The following is an 18,560-nucleotide window of genomic DNA, read 5'->3' as shown; positions in this document are numbered from 1 at the left end:
CAGGCAGAAGTGTTGATGATGAATGTTTCTAGGTCCAAGACAGGATACAAAATGCATACAGTCTCTCTCTGAGAGATTTCTTAAATTACGATCAAACATTACTGCTGGGTCAGCTTGGATGACATCACTCTTTGTCACCTGCCTTCAGGTCCCAGGCTAACAGATGCTAACAGAATTTTAACATCTCTGTGTGAGAAGTACATATCTCTCAGAAGTTTGTAGAACTTGGAAGTCGTAAAACAATAAAACACTTTTACCTTTGAAACCTAGTAATTATTCCTGTTTCAAGACAATACAATAACCCTCTAGCTCTAGACATTGTGTCTGCTTCACTGAAACCGAGAGATAACACAGTCATAAAACAATTTAAACTTATTTTCTTGAAGTTTGTAAGTTAACTCTCTATGTTCCAGCTTCTACCACTAAAACATATATTTGCACAGGTATATAGTTTATATACATCTCTGTTATTTTCCAGTAGGGTACACTGTGGACACATCCTTGAAGCTCAGTACTGTATAAACCCTTTTCAACACACACCTCTACACCAGTATTTTAGTATACACATAATATATAGTTATCTTATATTTGTAAGGCAAGCATATAAATCATGTTGATATTCACAAATAACATATGATTATTTACAAAATTCCAGATAGCTGGGATGGCAGTGTCACAATGACATCCAGTAATTTTGCTTGGTTTAGTGTTCTGTCATGTTGTTCTTGGCAGAGATGATAGTGAATACTGTTATTTTTACAGATATATGCTTTTGGGTAAAGAACAGTAATTTGTTTTTTTTTTCAGGGTTTAGTAGTAGTTGTGAATTATTTAGGCATGTTTTGATCGATAAGAAGAACTGTTGTGTAAGGTCATAGAATACAAAGAGAGATATGGCCAAACAGATTACTATCAAGTCATCTGTATACTGAACTTGGGTAGCATCTTTTGTAGCAGTGGAGAGGTCAGTGATGAATATGTTGAAAAGTATGGGGCTTAGTACAGATCCCTGTGGGACACCAATAGTTGCAGACAAGAAGGATGAGAAATAATTTTTCGATTTCACTGCTTGTACTCTGTTTAAAGGTAGCTATGGAACCCCTGCAGTGAAGTGTTGGTAAGCCCTACCTGTGTCCCTCATTGACAGGGGCATCAGGTGCTGACTGAGGTTTCTTTTTTGGAGATAAACTCTTGGCTAGTCTTGCAAGGGCCCCAGGGCCATTAGCCTAGTAACCTCCTATGATCCTATGATCCAATGATCCTAAAGAGTAGAGCTTATGTAAGAGTTTCTGGTGGTAGACAGTATAAAAAGCTCTTGATAAATTTATGAAGTTAGAAGAGACTAGACTTCAAGTATTTCCATGGTTGTTGACAGTATTAACAAAATTCAGCAAAACAGTAGTTGTGTTGTGAGCAAGGCAAAAGCCATGCTGGGTTGAAGATGGAATTTGTTTCTCTATTAGATAGCTGAGAATTTGTGTATGAATACATTTTTCTAATATTTTTGATAGTGGCAATAAGCGGAAATTAGCCTATAGCATGAAAGAGCTGTATTAATTCTACCCTTATACAATGAAATAAAGGATATATTTACCTATAGTGAAGGGACTTTATTTTCAGATATGGATCAATTTATCAGAACTAAAACTGGATATGCAATAGCCTGAGCCACTGTTATAAGAAATTTGTTAGGCAGATTGTCAGGGAAAGTTCTAGTAGGCTATAATTTTTGACGTATTTTTTGATGGTACTGTGGGAACTGGTTGAAGAAGAACTGTTGAAGGAGATTATCTGATTGAGTAAGAACATCAAGAGCTTTGTCAATCATCTGGTTGGCTAATGTCTCTACTGTTTGTATAAAGTGAGTATTGAATTGGTTGACTACAGTATCATTTTGTTTCAGTGTGTATGATGCTGGCTGTGTATCTTGTCCTGGATTTAACAATTTATTGATTGAGGCCCAGAACAGTCTTGAATTATTTGTGTGTATGTTTAGACTGGTTTAGTAATAGGCTTTCTTGTCTTTTGTGCTAAATTGTTTTTTTTTTTAGGTTTCTTAGTTGTTTATATGCTAGTAAAATGGGAGCTATTTTAATTTTTGTCCAGACTTTCCATGTTTTGTGTCTTTGTTTCAAGAGTTGTTTAGTTCTCAAGGATGGACATGGGGCAGGGCTGGCTTTAACTGTTTTTATTCTGAGGGGAATAGTATATTTAGAACAACTAGGAAGATTTTATTGAACTCAGAGACAGCATCATCTATGGGGAGAGTCTTTAGTGACTCCCAGTTAAGGAGATGTAATGTATTAAAAAGTGTCTTCATGAAAAGTAGCAAGTTTTCTCACTAGCCTGTAATGATGTGTTTTGGGGCTGTTGCTTTGGTACCCTATATTGTACACTGTTAAGTGATCACTTAGGTTCTCTAAAAGAGTTTCATGGGATGATATTTTATTTTATTTGGAGAGGATGTTAGCATCCAGTAGAGGGTTGATTGGCTGTGGCTGTGTTATATCTAGTTAGTGAGGTTATGTATATTATTGATTGGATTTTCAGACTGTATGATTTGCCAGTCTATATTCACATTACCCTATATTATGGGTTAATGAAGAATTTTTGAGGAGATCCAGCAGAAAATATTTTCCAGTGTTTTAGCATTGTTATCTGGGGCTATGTATATGCATATATACCCAGGATTGTGATTGTCTTGTGAGTGTTTGAGAAAGCTGGCAGGATGTGGTGGAAAAGAAGGATATCTAGTATATTTCTGTAGAAAATAGTGACACTACCAGTTTTTTTGGACTGATCTGTCTAGTCTGACAGTATCATAATCTGATGAGGCAATTTGTTTGTTTTTTGTTTCCTGGCAGCTAAGATGTCTGGAGAGTGCACTGCTATCCATGCTTGCACTTCAGGGAGTTTGTTATAACTACTTTGTAAGTTGGTATGGCTTGTATGAAGACCAGGATGGGACTATGGGTAAGGTGGTAGTGATAAAGGGGCATGGGGATGTGCTGTCTGGTGCTTGAATATGCTGAGTTGGGCCTGGTTTGGGTAGATGTCACCACTTAGTTTATGGCTAAGGAGGTATGATGGTACAGGTAGAGGCATTTATGCTTGCTTTTATGTTTGCACCCAGTTTGTTTGTGAATTGCTCTTGCTTCAGATAATTGTGCTTGAGCAGTAGGATATATGAATCCTGACAAAGGTAGCATGTGACTGGGAGGTGAGGTTCAGAAGTATTTTGCTAGGAGGACACAGTATTAGAGTTTTGTTGGAATAGTGAGGGTAATGGATGTTGGCAGGATATTAAGTAGAGAAGAGGTACTAGTATGAGGAAATGTAGGAGAAACGTTTCTGAAATGTAAGAGATAATAAGTTTCAAATACAGAGGATGAGGCTGTAGGTAAGTGGAAGTAGGAAGGGATTATTTGGGAAAAGTAGAACTTGAAATGTAGAATAATCAATTGTTGTGTTTAGTCTGTAGGCTTATAGGTGCTTTTGAGATGTGTGGGTGTTTAATGGTATAGGTGTGGGGAATATTGATATGGTTGGGGATGACTTTATGTGATGAGGAGTCTGTTAACACTGTAGAATAGGTATGGTAAGAAAGAGTAGTAAGCAAACATACTCGATTGTGTATGGATGTAGAGAGATTGAGGTAGAGGAGTATAAGCAGTACAGAGAGATAAGGGGAATGCTGAGCGATATTATAGAGGAAGAGATGACAGAAAAAAATATTAATCTGTTTGTAGTATATGAGAAAAGATCCCTGGGATGAATGGAAAAGGAAGTTTTGCCCATAAATGGCTTAGAGGTACTGTTGTGGAGGGATTTGCGTAGGAGAGGATATATTGCAAAGTAGTATGGGAGGGACAGTGGCTGCTGGGAATGAAGTTAAATGCTAGATGGAGGTAGGGAACTGATAAAAAAAAAAAAAAAAACAAGAGTGTTTCATTGATGGTAGTGAATTTTTTTTGGGGGGAGATACAGGGAGTGGATGTTATGAGTGATATGTGTATGTGAGAAGTATAATAGTAGAGTAAGGTGGGGGTAGGTGGAAATTTGAGGTAGGGTAGGGAAGTGAAGCAAAGCCAAACATAGTGGGCTTCTCACGTTCAGACCATTTATTACAGTGAGTAATCAGTTTATAGCTGGTGCTCAACAATTAGCAAAGAAACAGAAAGTAGAACAAGTTTTCTTTCCTTTACTGAATGCAGACAAGAAGCTAAGGATGCAATGTTATTGGCTTACAAAGTGTAATCTAATGGACAATGGACAAGTGAAAGGACAGTGGCCAATTTGGTAAATGATCCTTAGAGTATAAGGACTTCTCCTTTGGGAATAATGGCACAACAACTTTCCAGCAAAGGGCAAACATGTAATTGATTAGTTAGACAATATACAGTAAGGTTATTCATGTTAAACGTGCTTATATTGCACAGTGACAATATCCTCAGTGAAAACTTTCACAGATATATGCCTTGTGGTAGAGCTACACTATTTAAGGTACAGGGACCAATGTAATGTTCACAGGCTATTGCACAATGACAATATTCTCAGAGAAAACTTTCACAGTGGTGCACCTTGTGGCAGAGCTCCTGCAATTTAAGGGACAGGGACTGCTATAATGTCCACAGGAAATTGCACAATTACAGTATTCACAGTGAAAACTTTTACAAAGGTATGTCTTGTGGAAGAGCTCCTAATATTAAAGTTACTAGGACCAATATAATGTCCACAGGCAATTGCACAATGACAATATACTCAGTGAAAACTTTCACAGAGGTGTGCCTTGTGGCAGTGCTCCTGCTATTTAAGGGATAGGGACTGATATAATGTCCACAGGCAATTGCACAATTATGATATTCACAATGAAAACCTTCACAGAGGTGTGTCTTGTTGCAGAGCTCCTGCTATTTAAGGGACAGGGACTAATGTAATGTCTACAGGCTATTGCACAATGACAATATTTTCAGTGAGAACATTCACAGTGGTGTTCTTTGTCGCACAAGTACTGCTATTTAAGGGAGAGGGAATGATGTAATGTCTACAGGCACTGTGAAGGGCGATGGTGACCAAGTGGTTGTGAAGACCTAAGTGTGTGTCTGATGTGAGTGCTTGCTTCTCATATAAGTAGGAAGAAAGGGTCTCCTCAAACATCTTTATGTGATTCCCTATTTTAATTTGTATGTGTTCTCTTGACTGGGTTGATTTTGATGAGTAAGCACTACTGAGGAGCTGGTCACATTGCCCGGTGGCAGGGAATGATGCATGTGCCTCTCCTGGGAGGGAGGCAGGATGCTCATCGATGATGCCCCCCCCCAAGGGAAGGCATAGACCAAAGAGATGAGTTGCCTTGGACATGGTCAATAAGAGTGGATGGGGGCAGGGAAAAGGATAAAGTGGGTAAGGCATATAAAAAAAACGGATTAAAGGACAAATGGCTGATCCCTCAGGATGCCCTTAGGATTCACAACCAGCCCCCAGCAAATACTGGAGTGGACTAGAGGGACTGGAGGATGGCTGGCAGACCTAGAATAGATGTGGGGTAATCATTTCCTTAGTTGCACTCTTTTGCTCACCCAGCATTCCTGACCGAGTACTCTGTAAGGAATTTCTAAAGTTTGTCAATTTATTACACTTTGAGAACAAATGCTCCTAGGTACCTCTTTCTTACCCATTACACCACCGACATTTGCCATCTATCTAAGGAAAAACATTTTTGGAGTCTGCTTGGGGTACAAAAGTATCTATGCAAACACGTCAAGGCAAAAATCCTAAATCTTCTAGATTTTGTTGCATATTGGGAACCATACTTATGTTCTCTCATTACTGCATATCTAATCTCGCTTCCCTATCTTTTCTGATCTCTTCTGACTTATTCCTATAGTTACATCCAGTATTCAATATGCCATACTAATTATCCCCTTTTAAACAGCATCTTCTATTCTAGATTAAATTAAAAACTCAACCAGTGTAGGTCTTTCTCTTTGTTTATACTCTGTCAGTCCCTGATAGGGATAGCAGTCACTAGTCTGCAATCTAAATATCTTCTTGGCCTCTTCCAATTCTATTACCTTTCCCTCTCTAATTATTTGTTCACACTACTTTGGTTTCTTTGGTAGCTTCCTCCAATAAATTCTTGCTATTTTCTGCACCCATAATTGCAGGCATCCTTATCAGAAGAATCTCCTTTCTCCATTCTGGTGGAGGCTTAGTTCTTAGTATACATTCTGCTACTTTATAGATATAATATTCTGTATGGCTGTTGTTATTCTCCTTAAGGATCAGCATCCAAAATCCCATTCTTTTCTTATTTCTTGAATTACCCCTGCTTCATAATCACCTCTTTATGCTTTGAGCTGTAGCTTTTTGCTTGTATTATGCACAAGTGCCTTAACTGTGTAGTTCTAAAATATCCCATCAAATCAGGTAATCCTAAACCTCCTTGTTCTGTTCGGAGGATCAACTTATCTCACTTGACTCTTGGCCTTTTCCACCCAAATAAAATCCTTCAGCTGTTTAACAATTACTATCCACGACTTCTCCTTTGGTGCATAAAAATATGCTTGACCTGTATATAAAATTAAAGGGACTAAGGACATTGTGCTTGTATCTTGTTATCCATATCCATAGGCAAGAGCTTCCAGTTTCTCAGTTTTTGTTTTATCTTTTGTTTAATCTCTTCCCACATATCCTTAACTGACGTAACAGGATCTTTTTTAAGCTATACTCCTTAATACTTCATTTTATAATGTCCCCATAGATATGGGTATTGCTGAACCAATTCATGTGTGGGCACATAGTTTATAGCTATAGCCTTTGTTTTATTTTCATTCATTTTATATCCCGAAAAAAATGGAACTGTCTCAGAATGTTCCACAACACTGAGAGGTCCTTTTCTGGCACAATCAGGTACAAAATAATATCATCTGCAAATAAAGCCAACTTTTCTTGAACACCATAACAATCGTATCCTTGAATTTCTCAACCCCTTATTTTCTTTGCCAATGGTTCTAAAGATAATGCGAATAACAGAGAGGAAAGAGGACACCCCTTTTGAGTTCCTCTGTTCAGACACAGCTTATCAGAGAGGAACCCCTTCAACTTTGATTATTGCCTCTGATCTATTATATAACCATCTAGTCAACCATATTATTGTATCAAGAAATGCAAATGCTTCCATTGTCCTACTCATAAAATCCCAACTTACTCTGTCGAATGCTTTCTCTGCATCAAGACCCACAAAAACAGAGGTATTTTCTTAACATTCTGCTTATCCCTGGATCATTTTTATTAAATGCTTGCCTACCCTCACTATCAATTCTGGCATCACTTTTGCCATTCTTTTAGCCACTCTAGACATTTTTTCCAATATTATTGAGAATGGTATAGGATGGCAATGAATTTAAGGCTGGATATTTCTGTTGAGGTCCCCCTTATATGTAGTATGGTTATATGTGACTTTTTTCTGAGGAAGGGAGGATAAGATTCTGGTATTGACCTATTTGCAAGGACTAATACTGGCTATGTTATAGCACTGGCAGCTATCTTGAGAAATTTAGGTGGGAGGTTATCTGTGGATGGTGAGCATGGTTTAAGATTGTGGAGTAATACTTATATGTACAATATATATGAAGTAGGGACAGTTTTTAACGTAAAGGGTAGTGTAGAGTGGGAGGCGTTTGAAGTGGGATCGGGGTATCATGGATGTTAGGGTTTTTTTCTGGTAAGGACGGTTATGCTGTTTGTGTAATAGGTATTAAACTGGCTAGCAGTTTCAAGTGGGGAGAGGTTAATTGAAGGATTTTTGATTGCTTTTTTTTCCATGGATGGATTAATCTTTTTACAGAGGACCAGATGTTTTTGGGTTTATGTCTGTGGCAGTTCTGCATATTATTGGAATGTTGTCTTCTTTGTTACTAATTACCTGTTTTTCTAAGGTTTTGAAGCTTTCTAAACTCCTGTAGAAAGTTTGGTGTTTCGATGATTCACCATTTTTTCAGGCTTTATGCCTGCTTTGCATAAGATTTATAATATTTTTAGATAGTCATGGGAATGGTTGGTTTTAACTCTCTTTCTTCTAAGGGGAGACAAATTATTTAGAATACTTAAGAATATTGTATTGAAGGTGGGGACTGCTTCATCCGGGGGCATACATTTCAACTGTCACAGAATGTCTAAAATTTCTGCCTCATATCTTTTGTGAATTCCTCACAAAATTCCTGGTTTTCTGACAATCACTAAGAATTGAGGTAATTAAATAATGACATACATTTGAGTTTCAGACCATATCCTTCAGAAAATGCATACTAGCACAAATCTTGTTTTTTGAGCAACTTTCTAAGTTTATAAGAATAAAATTTATTAATCTGTCCCTATTTTTGGCCCTTTGTCCCTGTATTATTTTACACTGTTCGTAGATTTCTTGTGCTAAGAGGTTGAGAGGTATGACCAATGGATAGATTTTTAGATGAGAGCAGATGATGAATTCTAGCACTGATGTGGATATATATATATGAGCTGAAGTTTGTGAGATTATGAGTTCATTGGCAGTTGTGCTGTTTAACATGATGGGTGAGTAATCTATGAATGTAGGTGAGAAGATGGTAACTAAGGGAGTCTGCAAAGGTTGCTGGGGTGGTGTATTTATGAGGGTCAGAGATCATTTTACAGTCTAAGGTGGAATTCTTGTCATAAGCTACATTATATCTAGTGGATGAGGTGATCAGATGTTTAAGGTCATATAGGTTAATACTGGAACTGGGAAAGTTGGAGGTAATGCTTTGCCAGTCAATATTTACATCCCTCAGTATATATTTTAATTAGGAATTGTATTAGACATCCAGTGTATGATATCTTCCGAGTGTTTGTATTGTTTCCAGGGGTGAAATACAGAGAAATGAGACAAAACTGTTTTTTTACTATTTAATATGAGGTATGAGATGAGTATTTCACCATAGTGGAATATGGGGACACTATTTCTGAATAGACGGATGAGGTGTAGTGTTCTTATAGTATACTGCTAATTGTTTACAAGACCCATCCTACAGCTCTGGGGTTTAAAAGTACAGCACTTGATCCCACATGACACACACACACACACACACACACACACACACACACACACACACACACACACACACACACACACACACTGCAGCATACATTGGAGTACTGATGAAGACCTCAGATTGTAAGCATGGCATTGAGTATTTTTACACTGTTCAGGAAAATGTGCTGTGTATGATCCACTGAATAATACTTTAAGAAGTCACTTAATATGCATAAGGAGATAGAAGGTTGAAGCAGGTAAATGAACAAAATGGCAGTCTTTGCATTTTCCAAGATTATAAAGGGGTGATAGAGCAGGCCCAGAGGGCAAATTGTGGCCTTAGGTGCATGTTGGACAGGTTTGCTCTAAATTACGTTCCAGCACACAGCACTTATGCATTGCTGCCTGGGCAACATTAGTGATTTTTATTCATATTACCAAATACTGTACACTTCCTGTTTGACCAAGAGCTGTAGATAAGTCTGACATCTTGACAAAGCAAAAGCTAGGTTATCTTTTTTTAGCTGTTGGTGGGAGCTCACTTGGAAATGTCTATCTGGCAGTCAAAGGTCAGAGGCTGCACTGGGCAGATTATATCAGTTTTCACAGTGGTATATTTCTAATATTTGTTCATCTGGGTTTATTATATATTGTTAGTGGCTATATGTACCTTTTCATAGATAAGAAATGATCTGAAGATTCATAGAGCAGGTGGAAAAAAATATTGTTTTAAGTGCTTATTTATCTTTTGGATATAGTCATAGTTTCTCAGCATTTGGCCATTCACAGCTAATGCACCCATTTTGTTGCTGCAATGGCTGACATGAGCACCCATTTCTCTACCGGGACCTCCAATGCCCTTCTAGGATCCCTACACATCCTGCACATCAGCCATGTCTTCTTATAAGACTCCGGACTTCTGCAACACATGTACTCAGTGTTTGACTAACTGCTTGATTCTTAAAATCAGAGAACAAGCTAGGAAAGTAATTTATTTTATAACTGATATAACCATGTAGAGCTACCTTATGCATTGCCTTTTAATTTTTCTGTATCTTATTTTCTTATTTGAATAAATCTGCATTTTATATTGTTTTGGGTAAGCTGTTTGGCCCAGTATATTGGCCATCTTGGATTTAACTAGTGACTTTATCTAAATGATAGATAGATAAACTACTGCAGGTCTTGTGTAGTTTAGAACAGCTGGGCTTCAGATTTCACTTATTTTTCATTGGTTATTTTGATATCTTGATTGATATTTACTTGCATAGAGTTGCGCTGAGCACAGTGCAACAGTAGTTTTATTTACATGGTGGGTAGTGCATGCAAGTAAATTGTCTTTTCTTCTACTACTGAAAGGGTACTTTCTTTTAACTCCTGTAAGTGAGTTTTCCACATCTGCTCTATCAAAACACCTTTTACTGGGCTGTTCTAAACTGCATGGTGCTGAGCAATAGTGAGCTGATTTGAACAGATTTCTGCAATACTCCTCGTAGCTGCATGGTCCTGCATTTTTCCAGTCCCAACAATTCCCACCACCCTGTATTATTTCCCCTACCCCTCTGTGGTCCTCTCTACCCTTCATTCCATGTCAGCACTGGTCATAATGGGGATACAGTGGACTGGACCTCTTTTTATTAGCAGTCTTATAGCAAACAGTATCCTAAGTCAGTGCAGGAACTGCCTCATGCTCACTGAAAACAAACTTCTACGTAACCCAAAGGATTCTATCTGTGAGAGGTGTAAATACTTAAATAATCTAGGAGTAAAGTAGCATGCATTGGATTTAATATTATCTAACCTCACCCACACCTATGAAGCATCCACATATTGTAAACACAAACTGTCTCATGCAGATTCATAGGCTCATAGGTATATACTAGGCTAGCAACCTTTAGGGCCCCTACAAGCCTAAATGTGCAATCCAAATGTGGCCCACAAGTCTGATTTATATAGGGGTGATTTACTGACTGCCTCTGTCCATCTGAGATATTGGCACCAGATTAGGGGTGAATTTCTGATTATCCATTCATTGGTCCAATTTGCAATTAATTAGGGTTAAGGAGGAACTCTACTTCACATGGATGAGGAGCGTACCTCTCAACTTCGTAGAGCAAGAAATCTGGACAAAGCCATAAATAATGGGGGGACAAAGGCTCAGAAATAGGGACAATTTTTAAATATTGCTTTTACAAACTTAGCAAGTTGACAGAATAACAGGTTTTGCATTAACATGAATTTTCTGAACGGTAGAAAGTCTGTATCTCAAATATCTGTCATTACTTCCTGACTTCACTCCTCAAAACTTTTCCAGTGATTAGCCAGAAAACCACAATTTTATGATGAATGGACCAAAAATAAGAGGCATAAACCTGTACAGTTGAGAGGTATGATGGGGAGCCTGTTACAGCGAATGAGAATTCTCTGAGAAAAATATTTGTTTCTCCATCAAGTTCTATTTATATTGTAAGCAAAATTTAAGTATTTGATCTAGCAGTTCTGATGCTGTTTCTTTTTTGGATGTGAAAAAAGGTTCATCAAAACAGGGTCCAGGTATGCCTTGTATGCCAGGCAAAGATCACCTCTCAGACGTCTTTATGATACCAATAAAGAACCAAGACTTTGAAGCAATAAGCTTAGGACATGTGCTTACTCCCTGTATTCTTTTTGTAAGGAACCTTTGTGGATGTTCCGGTTGTTGCATGATGGGTCTGATGAAGGCCAAGTAAAGTGGAACGATGAACTTTCTGGGCCTAGAAAGTTTGAGTAACATAGAGGGATTTTCGGTTTACCTTTGAATGTCTGAAAGCACATTAATCGAACATGCACTTCCGCAAACTGTTTATGCGAAAAACCGAAGTGCCAACTTCCTGAAATGTTGAATAAATATCGAATTTTGACATTTCTTATCGCTCCACCACTGAAACAAGCCCCATGGGTCAAAAAGGGGAAGAGATTTTGGAATTTGGCACTTCAGTTTTTGTGGTTTTAGAATTTCGCGGTTTGCAATTCGTGGCAACAGTTTCTAAGATATTGCCATCAAACATTCAAAGGTAAACCGGATTTTCTTAGTACCTTGGATGACTCATGATGGTCAAAGTCTAGGTTACTATCTATGTGAGTGCCCAAATCCTTGATTAGTGAATCAACATTTGTGGGTGTTTTATTGAGGACATAGTGACCCGGGGTGGTCGACTTCCCAACAGATATTATAATGCATTTCTTGGTACTAAGTTTTAAGCCATAACTTTGACACTGAGTGTTTGTCTGTGTTAGACCTTCTTGAATGGTGCTGTTGTCTTGGGAAGATTCAATGACTGCTCCCAGTTTGCAATTATCTGTGAAATTGGTCACTAGATGCCTTTGACAGTGAATTTGACCTCTGAGAAGTAGATGCCAAAGAGGAGCAGTCCCAGCACAGAGCCCTGAAGAATTTCATTGCTGACCAGTCTCTTCTTGGAAGTGGCCTCACTTATCCTAGCTTCTTGGGTTCTATCTGTGAGCCAGCTAGCTATCTAGCATGCTATAAAGGGGTTTATACCTAGTTCCATAAGTTTGTTGACAATGCCCAAGTGGGGTATTGTATCAAATGTTTTGGCTAGATCTAAGCAGGCAGTGTGCGCCTCTTTCCTCTCATTTATTGCCTTAGCAACCTTTTCAAAGAAGTCCACTAGGTTCAGTAAGCATGACCTTCCTTTGACAAAGCCAAACTGGTATGAATCCAGTGTCTTGTGGTTTCAGATATCATTGCTGATAATTTCCATGATAATTCTTTCCATGGCTTTGCTAATAAAACTAGTCAGACTAATGGGTCTGTATTTTTTGGATCAGTTGAAGGTCCACCCTTATGAAGGGGGATGACTGTAACAGTCTTCCATTTTCTTGGATAAAGACTATTTCGACCAGGATCCTGATAAGCCATATTTTAGACTCACCAGTCTGAGCAAGGACAGAATGTCAATTAGCTGTCTCTTAGAAGCCAGGATCCACATTGCCACTAGGGCCCTCAAGTCCTTTCACCCCAGGTACATATATGACCTGATCATTGGCCACATGGAAGTGAATGACTTGGATCATATGAAGAAGAATATAATGGATCTCTTGGTGTGTGTCTGAACTGGGTGTGAAACTAGAAATGAGCAGTATCCTACAATTGCAAACAATGATGCCTTAGTAAAAACAAAAGGTAATAACTTTAATTATTGGCCCAGCTACTGGTGTCATTCTAAAGGGATCCAACATTATATATATATACATATATATATATATATATATATATATATATATATATATATATATATATATATATATATATATATATCAGCCTAAGAGAAAATGGTTGACAACTCCAGCTGTCTTACTAGGGATGGCCTGCTTCTATCGCCTCATGGTTTCCATATATAGGGAAGGATTTTTTCTCACTCATAGTGCCTTTTTTAAGGCATGGTCACTTTCTTCAAATTATCTACATAGGCAATCAGAATCAAAGCAATATTAAGGCAGCAATGCTGTATGCAAGATGACTTAATAAAAAGTTGCATTCCTTACAGGCATTACTAAGGCTAGAAAAAAATAGATGTAAGCACAGTTACTGAAGCAAAGCTTCAGAACAGCAAAAACATCCCAGTAATGCAGAGATTTCATACATACCACTCCTTTAGACCCAGTGCTAAATTGGAAGGTTTAGATGGAGAGGGCTGTATCTGTGTTCTTAAGAAACCATTTAACCTCTAGACTTATGCAGGTCAATGACCTTTAACCACTGTACTACATTATTGTCAACTACTGCACCCCCTCCATGAACCCAGCAAATCATGAGACATATTTAAACAAATTAATTTCCCTCACTATAGAGCCAAACACTATCCCCTTGGGTGACTTCATCTACCCCAAATAAATTGGAGAACCTATACTACCACAAATAAGCAGAAATATTTCTGGGCTTAATTAAAGTCATCTCCTTAAAACTACTAATCCAAACCCATATGAAGGGCTCAAAAATGTTGGAAATGACTCTCACCAACCTCTTCTCCCTTTGTTCAGCACCTATAGTTATCAAATCACTAGTCGAATATGACCATTGTGCAGTAACACTCACCTTCAGAGAGTGCTTCAAGGCAAATATAATCCAACTGACTGATGGCCTGGCAAAATGTTTATACCCGCCTCACCCTAATGATAAGTGTACTCCAGAGATGTGCACTGGGACCACTCCTCTTTGATATCGACTTCTCTGACATTAAAGCCAACACCAAGGACTTGTGGCCGATGAAATTTGCTCACAACTGCTAACTGGGAGATGTCATAATCACCCCAACTGATTACTGGATTCTCCAGGAGGGTCTAACACACATTGTCAAGACCATGAACTCAAACTTAATGCCAAGAAATGCAGCTGTGTGTCTTTTGGCAAACCTAAGCACCGTTATTCCCATCACATAGATAAGCCCCCTAAATACTGACAGTCATTAGTGACCACGGACCATCCTTTGACCATTATATTACCACTGTTGTTAGGAAGTCCTTTTATATAGCCAGACTGATCACCAGGGGTATGTCTTTCTGATCCAAGGAAGCTATTATTTCCCTCTACTCCTCCCTCCTCATCAGGCCAGTTATGTAGTATAATGCCTCTTTTGGTATGTACTTATGTAAACACATGAAGTGGTCCGAGAGACTACAATGTTTCCTTTCTAAGATACTTAGGGGCATGTCCACTTTGAGCTATCCTAAATGCCGTCTCTCTCTCTCTCGCTCTCTCTCTCTCTCTCTCTATATATATATATATATATATATATATATGCATACATTTATATATATATATATATATATATATATATAAAATGCATACACTCTTTTCTGTTTCCTACTGACTTCTAAGAGGAGACCTCTGGCTAGCCTACAGATCTGATAAGGATCCAACCCTGTGCAACCTCCTTCACATCTAACTAGTCAGTGTTCTTGTACGTGAGTCTGTCCATGTGCACTTGTGCATGTCCTGCCTCTACTATGCAGAGACAGCTGAGACATTATTGTAAATGCAGTTGTGCTATGCTGAGCTGATATCCTGATGAGGTAACTTCAGAGGATAGAAAAAACTTATAGGATTACAGTACATATGATAACTTTCTAGACTATAGTATATATATATATCGAGAGAGAGAGAGAGAGCACTTATATTAATTTCTTATACTGAAGTACATGTACTAGCATTAAGTTTTCATAGGTTTATAGGTGTGTACTAGGCTAATGGCCCTGGGGCCTTTACAAGCCTAGCCCATAGGATTACCCTGGCATTGTGCCACCGGACCTTAGTTCCCAGTGCCTCTGTCGAGTAGAGCCACTGGAATGATCCTCAGGGTAAATTTTCTATTTCCCATCCACTCATCAAGATTTCTCTTGAAGAAGGCCAGTGAGGTGCTCTGCTTGACATGTATGGGAAGTCTATTCCATAACATGGGCAGTCTCTGGGTTATGAACCTGTCCCTCCAGCATGTTCTTTTGATTGTGGTAATGAGGTAGAGGTTTCTGGAGTGTGTGATGCGCAGGGATTGGGATTTCTTTACATGTAGCATTTCTAACAGAGCTATGTCAGACATGGCTTTTTAAGTCAAGCAGAGATCGCCTCTAAGTCGGCAAAATTCTCTTCCTTTTCATTATATGCATCCTGCATCATTTGCGTCACTTTTATCTGGTGGCACAAGTAATGATCAAAAGCCTTACAAGTCATTAACTGTAAATATCTCTTCCAGAGCATTTGGGACATAAAATTTTATCTGACCACTTTAAAATGATATCTCTCACGGGGTCATATGAAATTATACCCTACTTAAATAACTTAATGTGTGTGTGTGTGTGTGTGTGTGTGTGTGTGTGTGTGTGTGTGTGTGTGTGTGTGTGTGTGTGTGTCTGTGTCTGTGTGTGTCTGTGTGTGTATGTGTACTGCTCAACTTCCTAGAGTAAGAAATCTTGACAAATCCATGCATAAAAGTGGGACAAAAGACCAAAAATAGGGCCAATTTTTAAATATTGCTCTTAAAAAATTAGAAAGTCGATAGAATAACAGGTATTGCATTAGCATGAATTTTCTGAAGGGCCTGAAACTGAAATGCCTGTCCTTATTTTCTGACTTCAGTCTTTAATGATTTGCCACTAATTTGCCAGAAAACCCCAATTTTATGAAAAACGGACCAAAATATGTGGCAAAAATCTAGGCATTCTGCAAAAATCTGTACAGTTGAGAGGTACTGTATATATATATTATATATTTATTTTTCTGTAAGGCTCATGCAGCATAGTGTTGGATTGTATCTTTAAGGAAACTAGTGATGAAATAATAAGGAGGTTAAAGTTAATGAGGGACAGCTGCAAACAGGAATATTTAAAGTCCAGTGCCCTAAAGTTGAGCAAATTCATGACCTCTGTGTCTGAAGGGGTATTGGGGGGACTCCAGAATGAGTTACATATACCAGATAGAAAAAGAAAAACAATCTGGAGGGTATCCCTGTTTGGCTGGATTTATTCCTGTCTGAGATGAAGGAGAAGATGTTCTGGTTTATTAGTTTTTACCACTAATATCTGCCTATCGATCTGTCTGTATATCTGTGTGTGTGTGTATATATCATTCATATATATATATATATATATATATATATATATATATATATATATATATATAAAATGCATACATACACACACACACACACACACACACACACACACACACACACACACACACACACACACACACACACACACACACACACACACACACACACACACACACACACACACACACACACACACACACACACACACCAATGGCAACTGAATTCACCTAAGTCTAAGTTTGGGCAGTATATTATATATATATATATACACACACACACACACACACACACACACACACACACACACACACACACACACATATATAAATATATATATATATACTAAATACTATTTATTATCTCTCTCTCTCTCTCTATATATATATATATATATATATATATATATATATATATGTATATATATATGCACTGTATACACACACACACACACACACACACACACACACACACACACACACCAGTGGCAAATGAAATAAGATAAGTCTATGGCTTTGGCAGTATGAGACACACACACACACACACACACACACACACACACACACACACACACTGCTGGCAACTAAATTAAGCATAATGCCACTAGAACTCTAATTTTTTAGAGACAGAAATAAATAAATAAATAAATCACATGACTAACAATAAAAATAGACAAATCAGTCAATTAAAAAAGACATACAACCACTTTCTTTTATTATTCATTCCCAATGGCCTCATTATTTTAAACTTTAAAATTCTATTCCACATCTTTCTTAAATAAAACATTCTCTGTATTTCCCGTACATCACTAACACATCTTTCTCTCTCGTAATTTTTCATGGTTTTACCATATTTATATTGCCATGATGTAAAATAAATATGGCAAACTATGTATAAATATGATTACTATGGGCTGAATTGGAAACAGGAAACCAAAACAGTTGTACCATATACATTTTCTGAAAACATGGAGAGAAACTTCTAGTGAAGTTTCTGTAGTAAGTATGCTTGCAGGGCAAGTTAAGATTTTTGTAGCATTTCATTCAGTCAAACATGGGAAATACTATCAATGTCTCAGAAACAGGGAATGAAAAAGTTTGGACTCAGAAATGATATTTTTCTGTTGCCGTTTGGTATTATGGTTTATGAGGCTAGTTAATTAGTGGCAGACTATTACAAGGTCACTTTGTGGCCCTGAGTATAAGTTATCTTAAAAAATGAATATCCATGAACATTGAAAAACATGAAAATTGTGCAGAAGCGAAAGTAAACTTAAAACGATATCAGAGTACCAATGCCAAGCATTAGGGACAAAGTACAAAAACATTTCATCTTGGAGTTATAAAAGGATGTCAGAGTGAGTGGAATAGTTCTAACATACTGGTCCCTAAGACTGATATATGTATAAGGTTTTGCAATGTGTTCAGGAAGCTGGACAGCATATATAAATTTGATTCATAGCCCATGCTTCGAGTAGATGAATTGAGTGAGAAACTGAGACAGGCTAGGTCCCAAAACCTAATGGATCTATATGGTATTAAGGTGACTTCAGGAAGCTAGACTAACAGTATATAGAAATTTGATTCATATCTCATACCGCAAGTGGGCAAATGATTGATAAACTGGACAAAGGTAGGTTTCTACCCTCTTTAGACCTAATCAAAGTCTATTGGCAAATTCCTCTAGCCCCAGATGCTAAGGGAAAAAGTAAAGTTTCAAACACTTGATGATCTGTTCCCCTATAGACCATTTCCTTTTGTGCTGCAGAGAGCACCTGCAACATGACAGAGACTGCTGAATAAATCTTTGACCGCACAGCAGCCATGCAGCAGCCTACCTGCATGTCATTGTAATATTCTTTCAAGACTGGGAGAACCATCTGCTTAAAGTTCAAGTTGTTT

The sequence above is a fragment of the Protopterus annectens genome, chromosome 8.part0 (genome assembly GCF_019279795.1).
Source record: "Protopterus annectens isolate FY-2018-M chromosome 8.part0, PAN1.0, whole genome shotgun sequence".
Classification (NCBI taxonomy): domain Eukaryota; kingdom Metazoa; phylum Chordata; order Ceratodontiformes; family Protopteridae; genus Protopterus; species Protopterus annectens.
Note: the sequence above shows the minus strand (reverse complement) of the source record.